Source organism: Phyllobates terribilis, unplaced genomic scaffold (genome assembly GCF_046119375.1).
Source record: "Phyllobates terribilis strain yellow unplaced genomic scaffold, ASM4611937v1 Scaffold_463__1_contigs__length_1437734, whole genome shotgun sequence".
Classification (NCBI taxonomy): Eukaryota; Metazoa; Chordata; class Amphibia; order Anura; family Dendrobatidae; genus Phyllobates; species Phyllobates terribilis.
The window spans coordinates 637688-655095 of NW_027363223.1; the positions used below are offsets into that span (position 1 = coordinate 637688).

At 44.4% G+C, this 17408-nt stretch overlaps 1 long non-coding RNA gene across 1 annotated transcript in view; it reads right to left on the reverse strand.

Moving 5' to 3' along the window:
• Positions 1–1065: 1065 nt before the first annotated feature.
• LOC141229233 (uncharacterized) overlaps positions 1066–17408 on the reverse strand; it is a 189018-nt gene continuing 172675 nt past the window's right edge. The window contains exon 8 of the long non-coding RNA XR_012295959.1: positions 1066–2140. This is a non-coding gene — a long non-coding RNA (uncharacterized lncRNA). The remainder of the gene's footprint in view (positions 2141–17408) is intronic.

Genomic DNA, 17408 nt, shown 5'->3' on the forward strand with positions numbered 1-17408 from the left:
GTATTTTTTATTTTAATCTCTTTACTTTCAATGGGGGAAAGAGGTGATTTGAATTTTTATTTTATTTTTTTTTATTTGACCAACTAATAGCATATCAAACAAAGGGTGAATAAATATTATTTGCATATAAAACCCTTAAAATGTAACCTTAATTAAAGATAATTACAATTATCCATAGAAACAAATATTCCGAAGATCAAAGTGAAAAATAATAAATGTGCAAAACTAGTGATATAAAAATACAAAAGTATATGGATGATACACAATATACTGTATCAATGGGAACTAGTCTGCTCCTTTTGTCACCTATGATGACCCTTCCTGACCGCAAGGCTTGGCACCCTAAAATATAGTACGACAATGACGCCCCACTCACAAGTCGTCTATCCCTCAAAGTACCTATAAGTGTAATCAACAGTGAGCAATAGATAAGGGCACCTTGGCGTCAGAGGATTACAGCGGGGGACACTTAGGACAGGTGAGTACATGGATTTTATTATTTTATTCTTGTTATAGGAGGAGGGGGATGAGTATGCACTCCATGCTACATACAGGGAATACCAATTACAAAATGTCCATATATGATAAATTGCATAAAATAATATTATACATTATATGATTAAATTTAAAATGCATATACGAAATCTTAATGTCATAACTTCATTGACCCCACTGAATAATATCAATATAATTTTATTTTTAATAAATATAGACAAAAAAAAGGATATATTGCACAAACAAGTATTATATTAAGTCTAAAGATTTAATGCTTAGATTATATATACCTATGTGCAAAAAAACTATTGTTCATCCAATGGATATAACCCAAGAAATATGCATAATGCATGTTATATATAAGTCTGCATGTCCAAACGTAATTCCACTGTTAATGCACAAAAATCTGCTATTTATAAAATGGATTTTATCCAAAAAATGCATTGTGCATGTTATATATATGCATGTGCATATCCATATATATTTAAATTATTTACGCAAAAATACAAATGTATGTATGTAAGGAACTATACATATCCAAACCACATGGTGAAGAGTAAAAGTGATCACCATGTAATATCAAATGTCATAATGCAAAAAATAATCAAAGAGCAATAAGATCATAGTAAGTTTCATTTGTGCATATGAATAGGTACTGACCAGAGGCACATCATCACCCCCTCCACCTGCTCCAACGCACGTTTCGCTACCGCTTCATCAGGGAGTGAGGTGGAGGAGGAAGGGGCGATGTTTTATAGGGGGATTACGGCTGTGGTTACTTACAAATCAAGGGTGCCATGTTACCAGGCTCCATTACTGTCCCTCGCGTCCGGATAGCTGTCCTGTCTGCGACCGGATGTGCATCACCGAAGCGCGACCAAAGGTCGCAGTTCAATGACCAGACCCCAGTATCGGGCGCGAGAGCACACCGGAGCATGCGCAGTGTGGTGCACAGCAACCCTGCAGCCATAGTAGAAAAGGCCAAAAGTGTGGGTCAACATCAAAGCCGAAATATAATGAGAATAGCAAAATAGAACTGTATGAAATACAGAAAAAGATCTCTATATAATATAGTTAATGTGCGCACACACAATATTATGCCATATATAATGTGTATATGTCAAAGTGTATAAACACACTATAAACTCTCACCATGTATATGATACAGGTGAATAATTTGCTTAAATACTCTGTGCAGCACATGCGTAATATAACACACAGCGCCAGCGCAGCCAGGGTAAATCAGAGCAAAGATGGAGACAAAAAACCATAATAAAGTATGACTGTATGTATTAAAATGTTGATTCTTGTACGAACCCACAAAAATATGACATCTACAAATGAATATATCTAATTACCTTGTGTATGTATAGAGGTAAATGAATATACTAGCAGCTATTTATATGTGATAATTTAATATCCTTAATTCAATGTATAAGTTTATGTAAGTGATAGTTATATATGTGTATATACGAAAATTAAAAAAGCATAAAATATAATAAGAATATATATATGAAAAAGAGACGTGATCATGATAGAGAGGATAATACAAAAAATATATATCCAATGTTATACTTAGTGACGGAATTCATGTGAAACTGTATGGCTGTTTGGGCGATGATGATGATACAAAGAGTCCTCCAGTCTGAAAGAGATAATAAAAATTAGTATCCACATATATCCCATAAAAATACCTCCACAAACTCATAAACTACCATTTATATATACAATAAAACTAATAATACATGTATATATTATATTATTCAATCAAATCCACTATGACTATATAAATTATATGATTCGATTGATAATAAGGACAAGACACTGAAGATGAGAATATACCAAAAAATCCAAGTGTATATGTAGCACCCTGAGGATTCGGCTGCTACAGGGGTATTGCACCTCAAGCCAGAGGTGTGATATTCCACTCCCGGGTAAGGATGGAGTGTGGAACTGAGCTCAGTTAGCTGCATACACTACATACATCCCATTTCCGAGGGACAGACCGATGGTACTCCCACTAGGTATATGTGCAGGTACGACAGTGTCTGTCCCTGGCTGGAGTGGGAGGGGGGTGGAACATCCCAGTAGTGTAGGGGCAGATAGGGGGAGCAGTCTGGGTAAGGCTAGGAGCTCATTGGGTGCTGGTCACCTGAGCTCACACATAGAGGGAGTATATAAGGTGGGAACCATCTTAGATCAGGGTCAGTCAGTCAGTCAGTCAGTTCAGCCTGAGGAGAAGCCGAGCAGAGGAGCTCAGCCAGGAGGGCTGACAGGGAGCTGTGGCTCCTGCTGGGCCCAGCTCCAGGGCCAGGCTTGTAGTGGAGGAGAAAGAAGAAAGGCCCAGAGACGCAGAGCCAGAGGGAACCCTGAGATCCCAGAATTAAGCCAAAAGGGTGAAGGGTTGGCAGAAGAGGGCACCGGATCCCAAGCTGGCGGAGGCAAAAGTAACCCTTAGCCAGGAACCGGAGGTCGTGGTCAAGCTTTGCCACGACCCTCACCACATCCACCAGGAAGGTACACCAAGAGTAGGGTCAGGAAAGCCAGAGAAGGTTTTGCCACCAGGAGGCCCAAGGGAACCGGACAAAGGTGGATCCCTGGTGGGGACGGCCAGCAGAGAGAGAAAGAGAAGGGAGCTCAGGACCACGCTCCGGAACTGCCTGGGGGTTAGCCGAGTCCCACACCTGGTGAATGCAGCATGGCTCGGGTGGTCACTCAAGGCCAGAGTGACTGAAGGAACACCAGTGAGTAAAAACCCTGAAACTGCATCTCACGTCTCTGACTCTCCTTTCTGCACTATCACTACCCCCATCATCCGCACCAGCTGCCCTGAGGCCATACCCCTCCCGTTGGGGGTTATACCACCATCGCTGCACCCATACTACCGGCCTCAGCGGACTGTTCTGCAGCGGCGGCCTTGTGACCGCAAATCAACGGGTGGCGTAGTCGACACTTAACAACATCTACAAAGACTGCCACACACTTAGTTTGACACCCTGGGCACGGACCGGGTCACCGCCACGAGGACTACTACCCCTGTCAGATCCGGCTCCGGGTATCCCCTGAACATGGCCCAGGGGGCGCGTCATATACTTAAAGAAAACTCGAAAAACCCCACTGTTCGTTTAAACCTCTGAGGGTCATACTTCTTCGAGTGGTGATCCATTTACATTCAATCTGGGCCAGTTTTTTGGCTAGATTTTCCCTCCTATTCCCAGGATACAGATGGTCAATCCCTTTGACACGTAAGAGATGCCATTGATGACGGTGGCAATCCCGAAAGTGTCTCGCCAAAGGTTTAAGTTTAGAAATAGCACCCACCTCATCTTGAGAAATTTTCTCGCTGCTCTAATATGTTTGATGTGTTACAAAGTACGTACCCTCAGCTCCTGAGTTAACATATCAATATACAAGAGTCCACAGGAACATGTGGCTTGGTAGATGACCATAGATGTTCTACAATTGATGAAATGCAGGATCTTGTAAATCTGCTCACCCATCGAATCCTGAAAGGTATCTGTTTTTTCAATATATCTGCCCACTTTGCAGTTGCCACACTTCCATGTGCCCCATTTGGGGCCCTTTGAGGCAAAGATATATGAAGACGTATCATGTACATGATGATTATGAACCAATATATCACGTAGTGTCTTATTACATTTAGCCGTAATAAATGGACGATTTGATAGAAAAGGAATTATTGTCTGATCCTGTTGGAGAATTGGCCAAAATTTGGAGATGATATTGGTCATCTCCTTCCACCTTGAATGATAATTCTTGATTGATCGAACATGCCCATAAGATTCCTTTTTCCTTTTAGTAATGAGAAGAGATTGTCTATTGGTGTGTTTGGCCCGATAGTAGGCCTGTTGAATATTTTACATTTTGTTCCCACGATGTAATATCACATGCCTGCTCTTCAAAAGCTTTGTCTTGGTCACAAATACGATGTGCCCTAATAAATTGCCGGTCGGTATTGCCCGTATTACATGTGCCAGATGTGATTTGGCATGCAAGAAAGCATTGACACTAGTTTTCTTGCAATAAATATTTGTATGCAACTGTCCATGGTCATCAACACGAATATCCAAATCCAGAAAATCACTTTTCTTTAGCTCAATGTGATGGGTTAGTTTAATATTCCATGCATTTGTCATTGAGATGTTTTAAGAATTTTTCAAGTTCCTCACAGGAGCCCTGCCAACTAAACAACACATCGTCTATGAATCTCATCCAAGATATCACTGATGCCAATGACTTATGTTCAATGTTTTGGATGTATTCACGCTCCCAAAATCTCAAGAAGAGATTGACGTAAGACAGAGGCATATCTAGGTGGGGCGCAGTCGGTTCGATGTGTCTTCTTTGCCGGCGGCTGCATTCTGCCACCCCCCGGACTGGGAGTCGGCAGTTCTCTGAGCAGAGAACGCGCTCAGAGTAGCTGCATTGTGCCGGCTCCCAGCGCTGAAGCTCTGACCTCAGGTCATGTGATCACGCTGCTGATGTCGCTCGCCGGTGGGCAGCTGCAGAGGCGGCCATTGGTGAAAACTGCTCTGTGCTTCAGAGCTGAAGACACCGAAGATGGAATGGAAGTGAAGATTCATTGTGGGGGGTGATTTATAGTATGGCTGACGGCTGATTTGCTGTGGGGGGTGATTTATGCTAAGGCTGGGGGGGTGATTTACTATAGGGGGTGATTTATGCTAAGGCTGGGGGGTGATTTACTATAGGGGGTGATTTATGGTATGGCTGGGGGGTGATTTATGGTATGGTTAGGGGGTGATTTACTATTGGGGGTGATTTATACTATGGCTAGGGAGTGACATACTATGGGGGTTGATTTATGGTGTTGCTAGGCTGTGATTTACTATGGAGGTGACAAAGGGTATGCTGGAGGGTGATTTATGACATGGCTGGGGCAAGATTTACTATGGGGGGAGATTTATTGTATGGCTGGGGGAAAATTTATTGTATGGGTGGGGGGATTTACAATGGGGGGTGATTTATGGTATGGCTTGGGGGTGACTTACTATGGAGGGTGATTTATAGAATGACTAGGGGTGATGGGCGGCACGGTGGCGCAGTGGTTAGCACTGCAGCCTTGCAGTGCTGGGGTCCTGGGTTCAAATCCCACCAAGGACAACATCTGCAAGGAGTTTGTATGTTCTCCCCTTGTTTGCGTGGGTTTTCTCCGGGTTCTCTGGTTTTCTCCCACACTCCAAAGACATACCGATAGGGAATTTAGATTGTGAGCCCCGATGGGGACAGTGACAATAATGTACTGTATGTAAAACGCTGGGGAATATGTTAGTGCTATATAAAAATAAAAAGATTTTAAAAAAAGAAGATTATTTACTATGAGGGGGGGGTGATTTACTATAGGGGGTGATTTTTGGTATGGCTAGGGTGTAATTTACTATTGGGGGTGATTTATTGTATGGCTGTAGGGTGATTTACTATGGGGGGTGATTTACCATGGGGGTAATTTACTATACAGGGTGATTTATGGTATGGCTGAGGGGTGATTTACTATAGGGGGTGATTTATGGTATGGATTGGGGGTGATTTACTTTGGGGATAATTTATGGTATGGCTTGTGGTGATTTACAATGGGGGGTGATTTACTATAGGGGGTAATATATGGTATGGCTAGGGGAAGATCTGTGGCATGGCTAGGGGTGATTTACTATGGGGATGATTTATGGTACGGCTGGGGGATGATTTACTATAGGCAGTGATTTATGGTATGGCTGAGAGTGATTTACTATGAGGGGTGATTTATGGTATGGCTGAGAGTGATTTACTATGAGGGGTGATTTATGGTATGGGTGAGGGGTGATTTACTATTATGGGGGTGATTTATGGTATGGCTGGGGGTGATTTACTATGGGGGGTGATTTATAGTATGGCTGGGGGGTGATTTACTATGGGGGTGATTTATGCTATTGCTGTGTGTGTAACTTACTATAGGAGTGATTTATGGTATGACTTGTGGTGATTTACAATGGGGGGGTGATATATGCTGTTGCTGGGGGGTTGATTTTGCTATAGGGGGTAATTTGTGGTATGGTTGGGGGAAGATCTGTGGTATGGCTAGGGGGTGATTTACTATGGTGGATGATTTATGGTATGGCTGGGGGATGATTTACTATAGGCAGTGATTTATGGTATGGCTGGGGGTGATTTACTATTAGGGGTGATTTATGGTATGGATAGGGGGTGATTTACTATGAGTGTGATTTATGGTATGGCAGGGGGGGGGTATTTACTATGGGAGGTGATTTATGGTATGGCTGGGGGTTGATTTATGGTATGACTGGGGGGTGATTTACTATGAGGGGTGATTTATGGCATGGGTGGGGAATGATTTACAAAGAGGGGTGATTTACTATAGAGGGTGATTTATGGTATGACTAGGGGGTGATTTACTATGGGAGGTGATTTATAGTATGACTGGGGGTGATTTACTATGGGGGGTGATTTATGGTATGGCTGGGGGGTGATTTACTATGGGGGTGATTTATGGTATGGCTGTTGGGTGATTTACTATGTGGGTGATTTATGCTATGGCTGTTGGGTGATTTACTATGGGGGGTGATTTATGGTATGGCTGGGGGGTGATTTATGCTATGGCTAAGGGTGATTTACTATGAGGGGTGATTTACTATAGAGGGTGATTTTTGGTATGGCTAGGGGTGACTTAATATGGGAGGTGATTTATGGTATGGCTGTGGGGTGATTTACTATGGGGGTGATTTACCATGGGGGAGTGATTTATGGTATGGCAGGGGGTGATTTACTATAGGGAGTAATTTATAGTATGGCTTGGGGGTGATTTATAATATGACTGGGGGTGATTTACTATAGAGGGTGATTTTTGGTATGGCTAGGGGTGACTTAATATGGGAGGTGATTTATGGTATGGCTGTGGGGTGATTTACTATGGGGGTGATTTACTATGGGGGGTGATTTATGGTATGGCAGGGGGTGATTTACTATAGGGGCTAATTTATAGTATGGCTTGGGGGTGATTTATAATATGACTGGGGGTGATTTACTATAGGGGGAGATTTATTGTATTTATGGGGGAGATTTATTGTTTGGCTGGGGGCAATATACTATGATGGGTGATTTATGGTATGGCTGGGGGGTGATTTACTATGGGGGTGATTTATGGTATGGCTGAGTTGTGCTTTACTATAGGGAATGATTTATGCTATGGCTGGAGGTCATTTATGGTATGACTAGTGGTTGATTTACTAAGGGGATGATTTATGTTATGTCTTGGGGGTGACTTATTAGGGGGGGTGGTTTATGGAATGGCTAGGGGTGATTTAATATGGGAGGTAATTTATGCTATGGTTGGGGGGATGATTTACTATAGTGGTTGATTTATGGTATGGCTAGGAGGTGATTTATTATGGGGGGTGATTTATGGCATGGCTGGGGAGTAATTTACTATGGGGGGTGATTTATGGTATGGCTAGGGGGTGATTTACTATAGGGGGTGATTTATGGTATGGCTGGGGGGGGAGATTTATTATGGGGGGTGATTTGTGGTATGGTTAAGGGGTGATTTACTATAGGCGATGATTTATTGTATGGCTGGGGGATGATTTACTATGGGGCGTGATTTATGGTATGCTTGGAGGTAATTTACTATGGGGGTGATTTATGGCATGCTTGGAGGTAATTTACTATGGGGGTGATTTATAATATGGCTGGGGGTGATTTACTCTAGGGGATGATTTATGCTATGGCTGGGGGGGTGATTTACTATAGAAGTGATTTATGGTATTGGCTGGAGGCTGATTTACTATGGGGGGGATTTATGGTATGGCTGGGGGGTTATTTACAATAGAGGGTGATTTATGTATGGCTCGGGGGTGATTTACAATAGGGGTGAATTATGCTATGGCTGGGGGGTGGTTTACAATAGAGGGTGATTTATGGTATGACTAGGGGGTGATTTACTATGGGGGTGGTGATTTATGCTATGGAGGGGGAGGTGATTTAATATAGGAGGTGATTTATGTTATGGCTAGGGGGCGATTTACTATGGGTGGTGATTTATGGTATGGCTAGGCGGTGATTTACTATGGGTGATGATTTATGTTATGACTGAGGATTGATTTATGGTATGACTGAGGAGTGATTGATGGTATGGCTGGGGGGTGATTTATGGTATGGCTGGGGGGTGATTTACTATGGGGGTAATTTACTATTTAAGGTCATTTATGGTATGACTGGGGGTTGATTTACTATGGTGGGTGATTTATGGTATGGCTGGAGGGTGATTTACTATGAGGGGTGATATATGGTATGGCTTGGGAGGTGATTTACTATAGAGGGTGATTTATGCTATGGCTGGGGGGTGATTTACTATAGGGGGGTTATTTATGGTATGACTGGGGCTGATTTATGGTGTGTCAGGGGAGCAGGGCCGGCTCCAGGTTTTTCTGGGCCCCGGGCGAAAGAGTCTCACTGGGCCCCTTTAACACATACCATGATTCATGATGCAGAGATACGGCGGAGAAATATATATATATAGTACAATGCAAAGATTTCACTTCTTACATTACATGAGTGATATCTATTGTAAATTCCACAATAGCTCAGAAACCGGTGAATCGCTCCACACAGAATACTGTCCCCCATATAAAGCTCCATACAGAATACTGGCCCCCATATAAGGCCCCATACGGAATACTGGCCCCCATATAAGGCCCCATACGGAATACTGGCCCCCATATAAGGCCCCATATGGAATACTGGCCCCCATATAAGGCCCCATAAGGAATACTGGCCCCCATATAAGGCCCCATACGGAATACTGGCCCCCATATAAGGCCCCATACGGAATACTGGCCCCCATATAAGGCTCCATGTGGAATACTGACCCCCATATAAGGCTCCATGCGGAATACTGGCCCCCATATAAGGCTCCATGCGGAATACTGGCCCCCATATAAGGCTCCATGCAGAATACTGGCCCCCATATAAGGCTCCATGCGGAATACTGGCCCCCATATAAGGCTCCATACGGAATAGTGGCCCCCATATAAGGCTCCATACGGAATACTGGCCCCCATATAAGGCTCCGTACAGAATACTGGCCCCCATATAACGCTCCATACAGGATATTGGTCCCCTTATAAAACTCCATACAGGATACTGGCCCCCATATAACGCTCCATACAGGATACCGGTCCCCATATAACGCTCCATACAGGATACTGATCCCCTTATAAAACTCCATAAAGGATACTGGCCCCCATATAACGCTCCATACAGGATACCGGTCCCCTTATAACGCTCCATACAGGATACCGGTCCCCTTTTAACGCTCCATACAGGATACTGGTCCCCATATAATGCTGCATGCAGGCTGTTACCCCCCACATAATGCCCCATACAGGCTGTCCCCCCCTTATAATGCTCCATGCAGGCTGTTACCCCCCCCTTATAATGCACTATGCAGGCTGTTCCCCACCTTATAATGCCCCATACAGGCTGTCCCCCCTCTTTATAATGCCCCATGCAGGATGTCACCCCCCCTCTTTATAATGCCTCATGCAGGATGTCACCCCCCCTCTTTATAATGCCTCATGCAGGATGTCACCCCCCCTCTTTATAATGCCTCATGCAGGATGCCCCCCCCCCTTTCTTTATAATGCTCCATGGAGGATGCCACCCCCTCCCCCCCTTTCTCTTTATACTGCCCCATGCCTCCATACATTAAAAAAAAAAAAATCAAATACTCACCTCCCTTCTCCTCACCTGCTACCTGCTGCCCGCTGCTCGGGTCCGAACTCCAGCGTTGTCAGCGTCTTCCCGCTCAGCACTCCCTGTGACGGCTCAGGGGAGGGCGCGGTGTAAAGACGTCACCGCGTCCTCTGACCTTAGACGTCACAGGGAGCGCAGAGCAGGAAGACAGCTGATCTGCGGAGGCACGGGGAGAGGTAAGTATCCAGCTGCCGGGGCCCTGAGCAAGCGGCGGAGAAGGGCGGGCGCTGACACCGCTCTCCTCCGCCCATAGCCCAGCGGGGTGCGCGACCGCCAGTGGGCCCCTCTGCCTGCTCAGGGCCCCGGCATTTGTCCGGGTGCGCCGGGTGCTGACGCCGGCCCTGCAGGGGAGGATTTACTATGGGGGTGATTTATGGAATGGCTGGGGGGTGATTTATGGTATTGCTGGCGGGTGATTTACTATAGGGGTGTGATTTATGGTATGGCTGGGGGGTGATTTATGGTATAGCTTGGGGGTGATTTACTATGGTGGGTGATTTATGGTTTGGCTGAGGGGTGATTTATAATATGACTGGGGTGCTTTACTATAGGGGATTATTTATGATATGGCTAGGGTGTAATTTACTATTAGGGGGTGATTTATAGTATTGCTGGGCAGTGATTTATGGAATGGCTAGGGGTGATTTACTAAGGGGGTGATTTATGATATGGCTGGGGGGTGATTTACTATGGGGGTGATTTATGGTATGGCTGGGGGGTGATTTACTATAGTGGGTGATTTATAGTATGGCTTGGGGTGACTTAATATGGGGGGTGACTTATGGTATGACTGATGGGTGATTTATCGTGTGGTTGGGGGTGACTTACTATTGGGGTGATTTATGGAATGGCTATGGGTGATTTACTATGGGAGATGATTTATGCTATGGCTGGGGAGGTGATTTACTATAGGGGGTGATTGGTGCTATGGCTGGGGGGGTGATTAACTATAGGGGGGTGATTTATGGTATGACTAAGGGGTGATTTATGGTATGGCTGAGTGGTGATTTACTATGGGGGTGATTTATGGTTTGGCTGGGGGTGATTTACTATAGGAGATGATTTATGGTATGGCTGGGGGGTGATTTACTATGGGGGTGATTTACTATGGGGGGTGAATTACTATGGGGGAGTGATTTATGGTATGGCTGGGGAGTGATTTACAATGGGGGTGATTTATGGTATGGCTGGGGGTGATTTATGGTATGGCTGGGGGGTGATTTACTATAGGGGGTGATTTATAGTATTCCTGGGGGGTGATTTACTATGGGGGTGATGTATAATATGACTGAGGGTGATTTACTATAGGGGATGATTTTTGGTATGGCTAGGACGTAATTTACTATTGGGGGGGAGATTTATTGTATGGCTTGGGGGTGACTTTCTATGGGGGTTGACTTATGCTATGGCTGGGGGGGGTGATTTACTATGGGGGGTGATTTATAGTATTCCTGGGGGGTGATTTACTATGGGGGTTATTTATAATATGACTGAGGGTGATTTACTATAGGGGATGGTTTTTGGTATGGCTAGGACGTAATTTACTATTGGGGGGGTGATTTATTGTATGGCTGGGGGGTGATTTACTATGGAGGATGATTTATAGTATGGCTGGGGGGTGATATACTATGGGGTGATTTATGCTATTGCTGGGGGGGTGGATTTACTATAGGGGGGTGTTTTATGGTATGGATGGGGTCATTTATGGTATGACTAGGAGGTGATTTACTATGGGCATGATTTATGGTATGGCTTGGGGGTGACTTTCTATGGGGGTTGACTTATGCTGTGGCTGGGGGGGTGATTTACTATGGGGGCTGATTTATGGTATGGCTGGGAGGTGATTTACTATGGGGGATGACTTATGTTATGGCTGGGGGGTGATTTACTATGGGAGGTGATTTATTGTATGGCTGGGGGGTGATTTACTATGGGGGGTGATTTATGCTATAGCTAGCGGGTGATATACTATTGGGGGTGATTTATGGTATGACGGGGTGATTTACTACAGGAGGGTTATTTATGCTTTGGCTAGTGGGTTATTTACTATGGGGGCTGATTTATGGTATGGCTAGGGGGTCATTTATGGTATGACTAGAGGGTGATTTACTGTGGGGGTGATTTATGGTATGACTGGGGGGTGAATTACTATAGAGGGTGATTTATGGTATGGCTCAGTATTAATTTATGGTATGGCTGGGGGGTGATTTACTATGGGAGTTTATTTATGGTATGGCTGGGGGTGATTTACTATTGGGGTGATTTATGATATGGCTGGGGGGTGATTTACTATAGGGGGTGATTTAAGGTATGGCTGGGGGGTAATTTATGGTATGGCTGGGGTGTGATTGATGGTATGTCTGGGGTGATTTACTATGGGGGTGATTTATACTATGGCTGGGGGGTGATTTACTATAGGGGGTTATTTATGGTATGGCTGGGGGGTGATTTACTATGGGGGTAATTTATGGTATGGCTGGGGGGTCATTTATGGTATGACTAGAGGGTGATTTACTATGGGGGTGATTTATGGTATGGCTGGGCGTTGAATTACTATAGAGGGTGATTTATGGTATGGCTAGGGGTGATTTACTATGGGGGTGATTTACTCTGGGGGTGATTTATGGTATGTCTAGGGGTGATTTACTATGGGGGTGATTTATGGTATGGCTGGGGCGTGATTTATGGTATGTCAGGGGGGATTTACTATGGGGTGATTTTTGGTATTGCTAGGGGGTGATTTACTATGGGGGTAATTTATGGTATGGCTGGGGGGTGATTTACTATGGGGGGTGATTTATAATATGACTGGGGGTCATTTACTATGGGAGGTGATTTATATTATGGCTGGGGGTGATTTATAGTATTGCTGGGAGGTGATTTACTATGAGGGGTGATTTATGGTATGGCTGGGGGGTAATTTATAATATAGCTGGGATGTGATTTACTATGGGGGGTGATTTATGGTATGGCTGGGGGGTGATTTACTATGGGAGGTGATTTATAGTAGGGCTGGGGGGTGATTTACTATGGGGGGTGATTTATGGTATGGCTGAGTTGTGATTTATTATAGGGGATGATTTATGGTATGATTGGGGGGTGATATACTATGGGGGTGATTTATGCTATGGCTTGGGGGGTGATTTATGCTATGGCTAAGGCTGATTTACTATGGGGGTGATTTATAATATGACTGGGGGTGATTTACTATAGGGGATGATTTATTGTATGGCTAGGGAGTAATTTAGTATTGGGGGTGATTTATTGTATGGCTGGGGGGTGATTTACTATGGGGAGTGATTTATGGTGTGGCTGGGGGGTGATTTACTATAGGGGGTGATTTATGATATGGCTGGGGGGTGATTTACTAGGGGGGTGATTTATGGTTTTGGCTGGCGAGTGATTTACTATGGGGGGTGATTTATGCTATGGCTGGGGGGTGATTTACTATGGAGGGTGATTTACTATAGGGGGTGATTCATGATATGGCTGGGGTGATTTACTATAGGGGGAGATTTATTATATTTAAGAGGGAGATTTATTGTTTGGTTGGGGGCGATATACTATGATGGGTGATTTATGGCATGGCTGGGGGGTGATTTATGATATGGCTGGGGGAAGATTTACTATGGGGGGAGATTTATTGTATGGCTGGGGGAAGATTTAGTGTGGGGGATGATTTATTGTATGGGTGGGGGGGATTTACAATGGGGGGTGATTTATGGAATGACTAGGGGGGACTTACTATGGGGGGGTGATTTATGCTATGGCTGGGGAGGTGATTTACTATAGGAGGTGATTTCTAGTATGGCTAGGGGGTGATTTACTATGGGAGGTGATTGATGGTATGACTGAGGGGTGATTTATGGTATGGCTGGGGGATGATTTACTATGAGGGGTGATTTATGGTATGGCTGGGGGATGATTTACTATGAGGGGTGATTTATGGTATGGCTGGGGGATGATTTACTATGAAGGGTGATTTACTATAGGGGGTGATTTATGCTATGACTAAGGGGTGATTAACTATGGGGATGATTTATTGTATGGCGGGGGGATGATTTACTATGGGGGTGTTTTATGCTATGGCTGCGGGGTGATTTACTATGGGGGTTATTTATCGTATGGCTGGGGGTGATTTATGGTATGGCTAGGGGTGATTTCCTATGAGCGGTGATTTATTGTATGGCGGGGGGATGATTTACTATGGGGGTGATTTATGTCATGGCTGCGGGGTGATTTAATATGGGGGTTATTTATGGTATGGCTGGGGGTGATTTATGGTATGGCTAGGGGTGATTTCCTATGAGGGGTTATTTATTGTATGGCTGGGGGATAATTTACTATGAGGAGTGATTTACTATAGAGGGTGATTTATTTTATGGCTAGTGAGTGACTTACTATGGGGGGGTGATTAATGGAATGGCTAGCGGTGATTTACTATGGGGGGTGATTTATGGTCTGGCTGGGGGGTGATTTACTATGGGGGTGATTTATGGCATGGCTGGGGGTTGATTTACTATGGGAGGTGATTTATGGTATGGCTGGGGGATGATTTACTATGGGGAGTAATTTACTATGAGGTAGTGATTTATGGTATGGCTGGGGGGTGATTTACTATGGGGGTGATTTATGGTATGGCTGGAGGGTGATTTACTATAGGGGTGATTTATAATATGGCTGGGGGGTGATTTACTATGGGGGTGATTTATGCTATGGCTGCGGGGTGATTTACTATGGGGGTTATTTATGGTATGGCTAGGGGTGATTTCCTATGAGGGGTAATTTATTGTATGGCTGGGGGATGATTTACTATGAGGGGTGGTTTACTATAGAGGGTGATTTATTTTATGGCTAGTGAGTGACTTACTATGGGGGGTGATTTATGGTCTGGCTGGGGGGTGATTTACTATAGGAGGTGATTTATGGTATGGCTGGGGAGTGATTTATGGTATGGCTGGGGGGTGATTTACTATGGATGTAATTTACTATAGAAGTTGATTCATGTTATGGCTGGGGAGTGATTTATGTTATGGCTGGGGAGTGATTTATTGTATGGCTGGGGGGTGATTTACTATAAGGGGTGATGTACTATGAGGGGTGATTTACTATAGAGGGTGTTTTATGGTATGGCTGGGTGCTAATTTATGGTAAGGCTGGGGGGTGATTTACTATAGGGGATGATTTATGGAATCGCTGAGGGGTGATTTACTATGGGGGGTCATTTATAATATGGCTGGGGGTGATTTACTCTGGGAGGTGATTTTTGGTATGGCTGGGGGCAGATTTATGATATGGCTGGGGGGTGATTTAGCATAGGAGATGATTTATGGAATGGCTGAGGGGTGATTTACTATGGGGGGTGATTTATAATATGGCTGGGGGTGATTTACTATAGGGGGTAATTTATGGTATGGCTGGGGGAGATCTATGGTATGGCTAGAGGATGATTTACTATGGGGGTTGATTTATAGTATGGCTGGGGGTGATTTACTATGGGATTGATTTATGGTATGGCTGGGGCGAAATTTACTATGGGGAGTGATTTATAATATGGCTGGGGGTGATTTACTATAGAGAATGATTTATGGTATGGCTAGGGCGTAATTTACTATGGGGGGTGCTTTATAGTATGGCTGGGGGGTGATTTACTATGGGGGTTGATTTATAGTATGGCTGAGGGGTGATTTACTATGGGAGTGATTTATGGTATGGCTGGGGGGTAATTTACTATGGGGGGTGATTTATAATATGGCTGGGGGTGATTTACTATAGAGGATGATTTATGGTATGGCTAGGGCGTAATTTACTAGGGGGGGTGATTTATGGTATGGCTGGGGGGTGATTTACTATGAGGCGTGATTCATGGCATGGCTGGAGGGTCATTTATGGTATGACTAGAAGGTGATTTACTATGGGGGGATTTAAGGTATGGCTGAGGGTTGATTTACAATCGGGGGTGATTTATGGTATGGCTTGGGGATGACTTACTATGGGTGGTTATTTATGGAATGGTTAGGGGTGATTTACTATGGGGGGCGATTTATGCTATGGCTGGGGAGGTGATTTACTATGGGTGGTGATAGATGGTATGACTGAGGGGTGATTTATGGTATGGCTGGGGGATAATTTACTATGAGGGTTGATTTATGGTATGGCTGTGGGATGATTTACTATAAAGGGTGATTTACTATAGGGGGTGATTTATGCTATGATTAAGGGTTGATTAACTATGGTGGTGATTTATTGCTTGGCGGGGGGGTTGATTTACTATGGGGGTGATTTATGGTATGGTTGGGGGTGATTTATGGTATGGCTGGGGAGTGATCTATGTTATGGCTGGGGAGTGATTTATGGTATGGCTGGGGGGTGATTTACTATAAGGGGTGATGTACTATGAGGGGTGATTTACTATAGAGGGTGATTTATGGTAGGGCTGGGGAGTGATTTACTCTGGGAGGTGATTTACAGTATGGCTGTGGGGTGATTTACTATGAGGGGTGATTTATGGTCTGGCTGGGGGGTGATTTAGTATAGGAGGTGATTTATGGTATGGCTGGGGGTGATTTACTATGGGGGTAATTTACTATAGAAGGTGATTCATGGTATGGCTGGGGAGTGATTTATGGTATGGCTGGGGGTGATTTACTATAAGGGGTGATGTACTATGAGGGGTGATTTACTATAGAGGGTGATTTATGGTATGGCTGGGGGGTGATTTACTCTGGGAGGTGATTTATGGTTTGGCTGGGGGCTGATTTATGGTATGGCTGGGGGGTGATTTACTTATAGGGGATGATTTATGGAATGGCTGAGCGGTGATTTACTATGGGGGGTGATTTATAATATGGCTGGGGGCGATTTACTTCAGGGGTGATTCATGGTATGGCTAGGGGGTTATTTATGCTCTGGTTGGGGGATGATTTACTATAGGGGGGCGATTTATGTTATGGCTGGGGGGAGATCTATGGTATGGCTAGGGGGTGATTTACTATGGGGGGTGATTTATAGTATGGCTGGGGGGTTATTTACTATGGGAGTGATTTATGGTATGGCTGGGGGGTAATTTACTATAGGGGGTGATTTATAATATGGCTGGGGGTGATTTACTACAGAGGATGATTTGT